Genomic DNA, 12445 nt, shown 5'->3' on the forward strand with positions numbered 1-12445 from the left:
GAGAGTGTACTGAAACAGGAAAAGGCTGTTTCTGCCTAAGCTAATAGATGATAGAATCAGAATTAGAACCACACAATTTGATTTGACTTTGTGAAGAAGAAAACAATCCTTTCTAAATGTATTGCATATTAAAATATTGCATTGCTTTTAAATAAGGCCACAACTCATACACTTCAAAGAATGTTTCCTTTGGAAAAGATCTGAGTTATTTGAAGATATTAGAAGGTTTTTTTATTTGCTTGAAATGTTACATGCAAATCACCAGTTGTTCAAGTAAATGAAAATAATAAAAATAATTTAATATGTTGACATATTTTGATGACTGGTATTAGAGGAAAAAGATATAAATATCATACTACTAATTATTAAAGTATTTCATTGTGAATAAGTAAGGCTGTTTAAGTACTATGGAGGTACTGGGAAAATCATTGGTTTCCTAATAAGAGAAGCTATTACAGTTCAAACATTTAACCTATAAACTATATAGAAATGGGGCGCCTGGGTGACTCAGTCGGTTAAACGTCTGACTTCCGCTCGGGTCACGATCTCGGGGTCCGTGAGTTCGAGCCCCGCCTCAGGCTCTGGGCTGATGGCTCAGAGCCTGGAGCCTGCTTCCGATTCTGTCTCCCTCTCTCTTTGCCCCTCCCCCGTTCATGCTCTGTCTCTCTCTGTCTCAAAAATAAATAAAAAATGTTAAAACAATTTTAAAAAATAGAAATTTTTTTTTGCATTTAGTAATTAAGTTAATGAAGTATCTCACTACTGAGGAATAGATTTTTAAAATATTTTTTTAAAAAACAGCATCTGTTCATTCTATCTCAAACATATAAGCCATTTGTTCAACCTGAAACAACTTACATTCTCCTCAATATCAAAATTCTATCTCTTTGGGGCTCCTAGGTGCCTCAGTGGGTTAAAAGTGTCCGACTTCAATCAGGTCATGATCTCACTGGTAATGAGTTTAAGCCCCTCCTCAGGCTCTCTGCTGTCAGCACAGAGCCCACTTGGGGATACTCTGTCCCCATCTCTCTGTCTGACACTTCTCAGCTTGCCCTCTCTCAAAAATAAACATTTTTTTAAAATTTTTTTTTTTTCAACGTTTATTTATTTTTGGGACAGAGAGAGACAGAGCATGAACGGGGGAGGGGCAGAGAGAGAGGAAGTCACAGAATCGGAAACAGGCTCCAGGCTCTGAGCCATCAACCCAGAGCCCGACGCGGGGCTCGAACTCACGGACCGCGAGATCGTGACCTGGCTGAAGTCGGACGCTTAACCGACTGCGCCACCCAGGCGCCCCTCAAAAATAAACATTTTTAAAAAATTCTCTTTAATTTTTGAATTTCTGATTCATATTCTTTCTTCTAATATGTATCCCTGGATTAATACTACCAAGCTATAATAAAAATAAATACAAACCTTAGCACTCATATAATGTGAAGAGATTCTGCTGAAGTTGTCAAATGTTATATAACATATTCTATGATCTATCTTTTTCAACAATCTCTAAGTTCTTTTAAAACATGAATCCAGAGTCCTATTTCCTTGAAAAATTAACTCAAGACCTGATATAGCACTTTATATAGAGCAATTACGCATTGAAGGAAAAAAAGGTAGCATCCAGATGATGAGCTAGAAAATGGGGAAACCCTCTTCATGTACTTAATGCTCCCTGTTTCCATTCTCTCATCCATTAAAGCCACTAAAATTCCTAAGTGAAATGTGATATTCTTTCCTACCTAGGTATTAATCTTGCATCCTTTAAAATAGAGCTGGAAACTTACATTATCAAAAATGTTCCCATTAAACTAAACTCAAGCTCAAAATATCTCATGCCTACTATCTTTTAACAGTGTGATCATTAAAATTCATTTGCTGTAAGTTGATGTTAATTTTAAGACCCTCCCAATTTTAGAGAAATTAGAATGTCAAAGTGGTATGTCTTAAAAATGAAGAAAACAATAATCTGTGTTTCTGAGCATTACTACCCCATATCTTGCACGTGTATACATATATATACGTGTATACATTCTCTATATACGTGTATACATATATCTCAGATACGTATGTACATAGCTGTATATTATCCATCAGTTCATGTGTACTATCAATTAATGTTACAAATTTCAAGATGTCTATGTGTTTTTTAATTAATTTCAATTTAAAAGTAAATCCATTTAACAGTAAATGAATTTTCCACCATATGAAAAAACAGTAGAAATTCAAATGATGTTTTATGTGCAATCTAAAAATAAGGATTTCTCCTCTCAGAAACCTACCTGTAAAAATTGTAACAACTATTATTATTCTTGAGAAACGAAGTTTAATCAATAAATATACTTACATGTCATAATGAGTTAGTATCGTACTTTTCCAATTAATTGTTCCTGGCTATAAAAGAAATACTTCAATAAATTACAGGTAAATACATTTTAGTTTCTGAAATCCATGTGTTATTTCAACACAAGGCATGATACTTTATCTACTTCATGCAGTTGGATAATATGGCTCAGCATTATGGAAATACATTGGTTGAGAAAACAAATTTTCTTTATGTGAAAAATGTTGTCCTTAGTATGTAGGAAATGTATACAGTACTACCAGAGAATCTTCCTTAAATTGACTGAAGTTTTTGCTTGAATGCCAACTTTTTAAAAACTCAGTCTTGTTTTAAGTGATTGTAAGTCTATTTCATAACTGAACAAAAAGTGAAGAGAATTCCCTTTTTACCCTTCATCCTCCTCCCAATTTCCCCAATTATTAATATCTTGCTTTGGTGTGGTACATTTGTTATAAGTGATAAGTCCATATTTATATATTATTATTAACGAAAGTCCATGGTTTATGTTGGGGCTCACTCCTTGTGCTGTGCATTCTGTGGAATTTTGGCAAATACATAATGAGATGGATCTACCACTACAGTACCGTACAGAATAGTTTCATTGCCCTAAAAATCCCATGCTGCACCTATTGATTCCTCTCTCCCCCCAGACCACTAAACTTTTTACTGTTGCCATAGTTTGGCCATTTCCAGAATGTCATATCATTGGAATCAGTGTGTAGTCTTTTCAGATTGGCTGCTTTCATTTAGCAAAATATATGTAAGTTTGCTTTATGTTTGTGTGAATGTGTGTGTGTGTGTGTGTGCATGTGTGTGTGTGTGTGACTTAATAACTCCTTTTATCACTGAATAATGTTCCATTGTATGAATATACCATGCTTTCATTATCCATTCACTTATTGAAAGACATTTTGTTTGCTTCCAAGTTTTGGCCATTATGAATGAAGCTGCTATAAACATTCATGTGCAGGTTTTCTTTTCAACTTACTTGTATAAATGCCAAGGAACCTAATGGACGGGTCATTTGGTAAGAGTATGTTTAGTTTTGTAAGAAACTGACAAACTGTCTTCCAAAGTGGCTCTACCATTTTGCATTCTTACCAACCAGGAATAAGAGTTCCTGTTGCTCTACATCCACAGCAGCATATGATATTGTCAGTGTTTTGGATTTTTGCCATTCTCACAGGGGAATAGTGATATCTCATTTCAGTTTGCAACTCTCTAATGACCTGTGATGTTGAGCGTCTTTTCACATGCTTACTTGCCATCTGTATATGTGTTGGTAAGGTCTCTGTGTCTTTTGCCCATTTTTTTTAACTGGGTAATTTGCTTTGTTTTGTTTGAGTTATAAGAATTCTTTGTATTTTAGAATCAGTCCTTTAGTATGTGTTTCCAGATTTCCTCCATGTCTCTGGCTTGTCATTTCATTTTCTTAAGCAACTATTACTTGTAATACTAATATTTTAATATTTCTTATAACACTTGCAGAATTATTTTTTAACACTCTCAATTTATTTTACAACTAAATTTAGAACCATTCATTTTATTCACTTGAGAACATTATATTAGGTCTTCCCCAAATTAACAGTGACTTAAGAGATCCTGGGCTTTAGGTAAATGAATTTTTAACATTAAAGTCCTGGCAATTATAATAGTTGGACACCTGGTGACCTGTAAAAATGAAAGTGAATAATCATCTAATCAGGTTGCCATTGCAGACAGTTTATGGTCTTTATTTTTTATACTGGTTACAGAATACACTAATTAGCTCCTATGGCAGAAAGGAACTTTAACTCTGAAGCATGACAGCATTAATTGTGGTTTTGTTATTGCTGTTCGGTATTTTTTTTGTTGTTGCTTGTTGCGTGTTTTGTTTTAAAGAAGAAAGACTGTGGCAACTTTAATCATTAACTCTGCTTCAGTCTTTACAACATGTACTTCAGAGGCTTTCAGGTTGTAACTTAAGTACCATAAGTAGCAAATGAGCCTTATAACACATCTTATGAGAACAAGAGTTGATTCAACCAATATAAAGAAGGCATGACAAACTTGGGAGTAAAGTCCAATACCTTGCCTGCCAAGATTATGACCCCTGTTTAGAAGTACTCTGAACTCCATGCTTAGAAGTAACTAACTGTGGGCTCAGGCTACATATTCCCCAAGGGTATTTTCTTTCTTGCACAGTGTTTTAAATGTTACTGAATGTATTAAAACATTTTTTTAAAATCATTAGTTTTATGTTAAAATCAACCCTTCCAGAATCGCTTATGGTCATCATTCATGGCAAAGGTCTGTAGCAAGAATAATAATAGCCATTCTCTTTTGACAGGCTTGCTTGCAATTTGCCACTGAAACTCCATTCCCAGCCCATTCTTTCACTCATTTTGTTACCTCCAGGCAATTGTAGGTACTGGATTTTGCCAACCCTGTTCTTTATACCACATTTTATAAATGGCCTTTTGAATTTTATAAATAATAGAAATATTTTTAAAATTTGAAATTTGGCCTTGAGGTATTTTTCTAGAAAGTAATTTTTTTATTATTTTTTTTGAAATTTATTGTCATATTCGTTTCCATACAACACCCAGTGCTCATCCCAAAAGGTGCCCTCCTCAATACCCATCACCCACCCTCCCCTCCCTCCCAGCCCCCATCAACCCTCAGTTTGTTCTCAGTTTTTAAGAGTCTCTTTTGCTTTGGCTCTCTCCCACTCTGACCTCTTCTTTTTTTTTTTCCTTCCCCTCCCCCATGGGTTTCTGTTAAGTTTCTCAGCATCCACATAAGAGTGAAACCATATAGTATCTGTCTTTCTCTGTATGGCTTATTTCACTTAGCATCACACTCTCCAGTTCCATCCACGTTGCTACAAAGGGCCATATTCTGTTCTTTCTCATTGCCACGTAGTACTCCATTGTGTATATAAACCACAATTTCTTTATCCATACATCAGTTGATGGACATATAGGCTCTTTCCATAATTTGGCTATTGTTGAGAGTGCTGCTATAAACATTGGGGTACAAGTGCCCCTATGCATCAGCACTCCTGTATCCCTTGGGTAAATTCCTAGCAGTGCTATTGCTGGGTCATAGGGTAGGTCTATTTTTAATTTTCTGAGGAACCTCCACACTGTTTTCCAGAGCGGCTGCACCAATTTGCATTCCCACCAACAGTGCAAGAGGGTTCCCGTTTCTCCACATCCTCTCCAGCATCTATAGTCTCCTGATTTGTTCATTTTGGCCACTCTGACTGGCGTGAGGTGATATCTGAGTGTGGTTTTGATTTGTATTTCCCTGATGAGGAGTGACATTGAGCATCTTCTCATGTGCCTGTTGGCCATCCGGATGTCTTCTTTAGAGAAGTGTCTATTCATGTTTTCTGCCTGTTTCTTCACAGGGTTATTTGTTTTTTGGGTGTGGAGTTTGGTAAGCTCTTTATAGATTTTGGATACTAGCCCTTTGTCTGATATGTCATTTGTGAATATCTTTTCCCATTCCGTTGGTTGCCTTTTAGTTTTGTTGGCTGTTTCCTTTGCTGTGCACAAGCGTTAATCTTCATAAGGTCCCAGTAGTTCATTTTTGCTTTTAATTCCCTTGCCTTTGGGGATGTGTCAAGTAATAAATTGCTACGGCTGAGATCAGAGAGGTCTTTTCCTGCTTTCTCCTCTAGGGTTTTGATGGTTTCCTATCTCACATTCAAGTCCTTTATCCATTATGAGTTTATTTTTGTGAATGGTGTGAGAAAGTGGTCTAGTTTCAACCTTCTGCATGTTGCTGTCCAGTTCTCCCAGCACCATTTGTTAAAGAGTCTGTCTTTTTTTTCCATTGGATATTCTTTCCTGCTTTGTCAAAGATGAGTTGGCCATATGTTTGTGGGTCTAGTTCTGAGGTTTCTATTCTATTCCATTGGTCTATGTGTCTGTTTTTGTGCCAATACCATGCTGTCTTGATGACAGCTTTGTAGTAGAGGCTAAAGTCTGGGATTGTGATGCCTCCTGCTTTGGTCTTCTTCTTCAAAATTAATTTGGCTATTCGGGGCCTTTTATGGTTCCATATGAATTTTAGGATTGCTTGTTCTAGTTTCGAGAAGAATGCTGGAGCAATTTTGATTGGGATTGCATTGAATGTGTAGATAGCTTTGGGTAGTATTGACATTTTGACAATATTTATTCTTCCAATCCATGAGCATGGAATGTTTTTCCATTTCTTTATATCTTCTTCAATTTCCTTTGTAAGCTTTCCTTTCATAAAGCTGTAGTTTTCAACATACAGATCTTTTACATCTTTGGTTAGATTTATCCCTAGGTATTTTATGCTTCTTGGTGCAATTGTGAATGGGATCAGTTTCTTTATTTGTCTTTCTGTTGCTCTAGAAAGTAATTAATATGTATCAAAGACAGCCTGACTTTTTGATGACTGAATAACAGTACCTACATATGGAAATCCTACACTCTCAGATGCATATAATCTTATCAGCTATGCATATATTTTAGTGGGAGAGGGAAGATTTTTGAAAAGAAAGTAACTTCATAAAAAATTATGTTCATTTAGTAGTTTATATATAGTTTAGAATTTACAGAATGAAAATCTACCTAATTATTCAATATCTGTTTATTGAAAACTTATTATAACGCAAGCACTGTTCATGGGGCTGGAATAAAGAAATGTAAAAAATGCTAAAAATTATCTTTTTTGTAAAACTGTGGTGACCTTTGTAATTTTCTTAGGAACTTCTATCTCTGATTCTTTAAATGTAAAATATTAGTTGAGATTGCCATCCTAAACCTTAGGGGAATTCTCTTTATTGGGGCATTTTTTCCCTCAAATGCATTTTTCCGTATGCGTTTATTACCTAGCAACCAAACCATAAAAAAACTAATGTTAGATCTTAGATTGATAGGGTTTTTTGCTAGCTGTAGTATAAAATATTTTTTACGATGAAATCCATAGAAATTTCCTCCACAACAACAAAGGATTTAAGAATTATTGTACCAGCTTGCTCACTTCAGGAAAGCACATTTCAGCTTTCAGGGATTTCTGATTGATATTCTTTGAAGTGCTGAAAATACCACGCTAGTAAATGATACCCTACAGACTAAAATCATCTTTTCAGTTGTAGAACTATAGGCCAACGTAGTATAAACCTTCCTGTGACAGACTGACTACATCCCACTTGGCATCAAATGACAGCATCATTTCAGATCATGGTGGAAGCCTCAACAAATGCAGACAGTGAGAGACACTTTCCTTGGGCAATGCTCCCCATTTGGCTTTCCTTACATATGTATATAATCTGTGGAACCCTTTTATTTCAAAGAATGAATACCACTCTAAAATCTGTTTTATAAACTCAAAGTTAACATCAAAATTGAGAGGCAATGTGTTCAGTAGTCAAGACCTTGGGCTCTGAAGCCAGACTGGCCAAATTTGAATCATGACTTTACATCCTAGCTGTGTGACCTTTGATGGGTTGCTATGTAAACATTCTGTACCTCAGTATCTGCATTGGTAAAATGGGGATAATAGTAACATCTATTTCATAGGTTGCTTTGAGATTAAAATGAAAGTACTCAGGTAAAGCACAGTAGAGCAGAGTCAATAATCAACAGATAGTAGAATTACTGTGAAGTTTATTTAACGTTCTGAAGAGTCAAAAACCTGAATGGCACCTTGGGCATGCTTGGTAACATGTGCGTTTAATGTATAACGACTTCCTGTACCATGTCTAAGAGTGGTCCTTTGAAAACCTTTTTGATGTTTTCAAATCTCCAGCTCTACCTGTGATGCTCCTGACTTAACCATGTGGTCTACTATATTGAAATGATCGAGGCTCTCTAAAGGGAAATCTTTCAGTGCCCTCTTTTCCATTTATAAATGCCTCTGGGACTTGTGTTCCTACTCTCACTGTGCTTTGTGTTTAGGAAGAACACACCCCTTTCTTATCAAAACTAACCACTCTGCTGTTTTCTTAATTTTATTTTCTCTTCCCTCTGAGTTCAAGTTTTCTGTTAGCAATTAGATAGTCTATAATTGTCCCCCGACACTCTTCTCTTATCCAGAGTGACTGAATTTCCAGTATTCCAGGGACAGTCCTACTTGTGTAGCTATTGTAAATCAAATAGCATGGCTATTGTTTAGTGTGTCCTTTTAATAGTGTCCCAATTCAGACAGTAAGTTTGAATCTCCTTACTCTAGGCTAGAAACACACCTATGCCTTGCTTTGGTCTCCAAATAATTAAATGTGAAGATTTTTTATTTTTTAACACTAAACCCTCATCTCCCTGTTGTAATCCCTCCTTCTATTCTTCTCAGTCTTTTAACTAACTTCTATTTCTCCTTTAATCCCTAAATGTAGACATTATCAAACTTGAGACATAACTTTCTTTCATTTCCTTTTCCTCTCTTTTTCATTTTATTCTTCTCAACATATCAACTGTACTTTCTCTGCCTGGAAATCTCCATTATATTTTTATATTTCCAAACACTCTTCTGAGTCATAGTCCTGCATTCTTACTTCTTTGCAAATCTTCTGCTGTGTATCATGCCTACTTTTACTTTTCAAGTCCAAATAAGGCTTTGTGTGTTTTGTTTTGTTTTGTTTAATTTTTTTTTTTAACGTTTATTTATTTTTGGGACAGAGAGAGACAGAGCATGAACGGGGGAGGAGCAGAGAGAGAGGGAGACACAGACTCGGAAACAGGCTCCAGGCTCTGAGCCATCAGCCAAGAGCCTGATGCGGGGCTCGAACTCACAGACCGCGAGATCATGACCTGGCTGAAGCCGGACGCTTAACCGACTGCGCCACCCAGGCGCCCCTTGTTTTTTGTTTTTTTTGTGTTTTTTTTTGTTTTTGTTTTTGGTTTTTTTTGTTTTTTTTTAATGAAGAATAATTAGATAGGCTGCTACCTGGTCTCTGATGTCTTCTTTTTTGAATTCACTTTTATGTTATTGCCAGAATCATTTCTCTGAAACTCAGATTGCATAGAAAGCAAACATTTCCAAAAACTTATCCTGAAATTCAAGGCCCTTAAAAATATGGCCTAAACCAATTTTCAAACTTCATTGTGGATTCACATCTAGTAGGACTCAGTTTTATTCTGTAGTATTTGAATATAGGAATTCTGTTGTTGAAACATAAATGTGATTTGGGAAGGGGCAAACCAACTAGGAGAAGTGTTTTATAGATGTTTAAAATAAAACACTTTGGAATTTTGAGAATTTTGGATCTAGGGGATGGATGAAATCAGGGAGTCTGAACAATTAAAACCCAACAGGGTTGGGACACTGGGAATTTACAAGTTGTAAATGGAGTGTAGATGTTGTACAATTTACAAGTTGTAGATGGAGTCTTTTTGTAATGTTGAACATTGTGAACATGCCGAAGTGTGCATGGGTGTTTCTGACTGACGTGTTAGGAACAGTCTAGCCAGAGAAGTTAATCATATCTCTTGATATTTCTGTATGATTTGACATAATGCTTTCTCATTTCCTCAGTTGACTTTCAAGATACCATACAATTCTCACTTTTCTCTTAACTTACTTTCATTGTTAGTGTTTCCTTTCATAAAATTCGGTCCAGATTCTCTGTCCTTTTCCCAAATTGCCACTCCAGATAATCCCATCAAGTCTCATGGTTTAAGTGGAAGCCACATGACAAGGACTCCAAGTTTAACAATGATAGCCCTGATTTCTGTCCTGAGATCCAGAGTAATAGTCAACTGATAGTCAATTACCTTCTCAACATTTCCACTTGGATATCTAATAAGGTTTTCAAAATTTACAGATGTAAAAAAGTCTTACTTATGCTTCACTTGCCAAATTAGTAAACAAAAAATGTCATGTTTCCATTTAGTAAATCTTGCCACCTTTACTGGTTTTTCTAGATTAAAATCTGTGATTTGTTTTTGATTTCCCTTTCCCATAACTCCACATCCTATCCAGACTAAAGATTCCTGAAAGAGCTACTTCAAAATACAAATCAAATACCAAATACTGCTATTAGTATAAGTATAAGCCATTATTCCCTTGTGAGGAGTACTGTTCCTCACTCACACTCTTATCCCCTACAGTCTATTCCTTACATACCAGCTGCAGTATTTTTTTTAAATAAAAGTAAGATTATATCCTTTCCTGTTCAAAGACTTGAAAGACTTCTCTACTCAATTAGATTAAAATCCAGTCTCCTTACTGTGCTTTTCATTAATCTTGCCCCATGACCTTTTTAATTGCTCTCCCATAACTTCCCCCTAAATAATTTTGCTTCTCCCACACTGGTGTTATTGTCGCTCTTATTTGTTTATTTACTTGTTATTTTTCTTTCAATAAAATGTATTTTCTATGTGGAATTTTATTGATTTTAGTCCAAAAACTATCAACAGTACTAACAACCAATGCCTGGCACAGAATAGAAACCTAATAAACACCATTTGAACAAATATTAAATGACATTGGGCAGTAGAGTTTCTTTTACATGTATCTTGGCATTATCACAAAATCTGTGTTCTACAAAGGGCTGTGTCTTACTTGGAATCTCAAAAAATGCTTGTTAGAAATTTGAGTTGAGTCACCGTTTATAATTATTGTTGAACCTAGGATTTAGAAGAAGACATAAATGATTAACAACTCATACATTGCTAGAATTATTTTTTTTACAACATCTTCTAAGCCCGTGTATGAATATTTTCATTCTTGGGACCCAGTTTTCCAAAGAAGTCTTCACTACTAGGAAGTTATTTTGTATTTTTAGTTACTTATCAGTTATACATTCATACATACATAACTATCTAGGCTCTGTATCCCAATAATTTCAACATAGTGGTCTTAATTTATTTTACAAATGCTCCTCTAGTTACAGGCAATCCATTATATTTCTGTATTTTGGTTAACAGAGCTTCTTCTTTAAAAAATTTTTTTTTCCATATTTCCTGCAAGGCACAAAATGGTTAGTTAAAGCTGTTTTAGTACAGGGTACTTGACATTTTTACTCAGGTACACTTGACGTGGCCCCCAAAATAACCCACACCATCAGAATCCAGGCATTTTTTTTTTTTTTGGTTTATTACATGTCTCTCTTTTTAAGTACTAATGTGCAGAACAAACATCCTACGTCATCCCTGAGCGCATACTATCCTCATCCTTACTCTTAAATTATACTGCCTTTGTCATCCCATCTCTAGGGCTCATTGTACTTCCAACCTACCCTGGGGATAGAAGTTAGAATGAGAGTGTGTCTTGCACATGCTATTTGGTTGTAAAAGTTAATAGCTTTTGAATTTTGACATGTGAAAAAAATCCTCTGTGTCAAAACAGCTATAATTGGCCCTTCCAAGCCATCCTTCTCTATTCCTGGCAATGAACAAAATATGCAGCTATATTAACATAACATGAAAGGCCCTTCAGCATCTCATCCAAACCTTCTTTCTATTTTTTTCTTCTAAAAACTGTCACTCCATGCCCTAGCTACATATACTTCTCCCTTTGATTTCCTAAACCTTTGCATGCACTTTTGATACCTATTTACCTCCCGCTTTTGGTTTACATGGCAAGTTTCAGCTCAAGGAGGAATCCTTCTGGAGAGGCTTTCTCAACCCCAAGAAAGTTGATTTTTCTTTACCCTGCTCAATGATTATGTTTTGTATATACATTGACTATGGCACACGTCTAACTGTGTTGTGATCCTTGATATTTATGTCTGTCATTCTTCTAGTATGTACGGTATGCTAAGACCTATGTCCATGGTGAGCTAGAGATTTTACAACACTGAAAATATGCAGCTGTGAATTACATTGTAATGCACTTATTAGAAATTAACATCCAAGATGGGTCTCCAGTTCTGGGCTGACAGCAAATAACAAAGGATAGGTAGATCTACACCCACAGTCATTTAGAAGTCACAGCTCTTCTGGGCCAACTTTGGTATAAATCACTACAATATTTATTTAATTAAGATTTATTTAATATTTAATTAATATTTATTTAATTAAGATATTTAATTAAGATTTTCTCCCACTTTATTATTTTCCTAATTATTTTATTCTCTCCTTAAAATAAGTGGAAGACTTGATAACTAAATATAGAGTCCTACTAGATTCAGTGTGAAATAGTAGGAAG

This window comes from Prionailurus viverrinus, chromosome B1, assembly GCF_022837055.1.
Source record: "Prionailurus viverrinus isolate Anna chromosome B1, UM_Priviv_1.0, whole genome shotgun sequence".
Classification (NCBI taxonomy): Eukaryota; Metazoa; Chordata; class Mammalia; order Carnivora; family Felidae; genus Prionailurus; species Prionailurus viverrinus.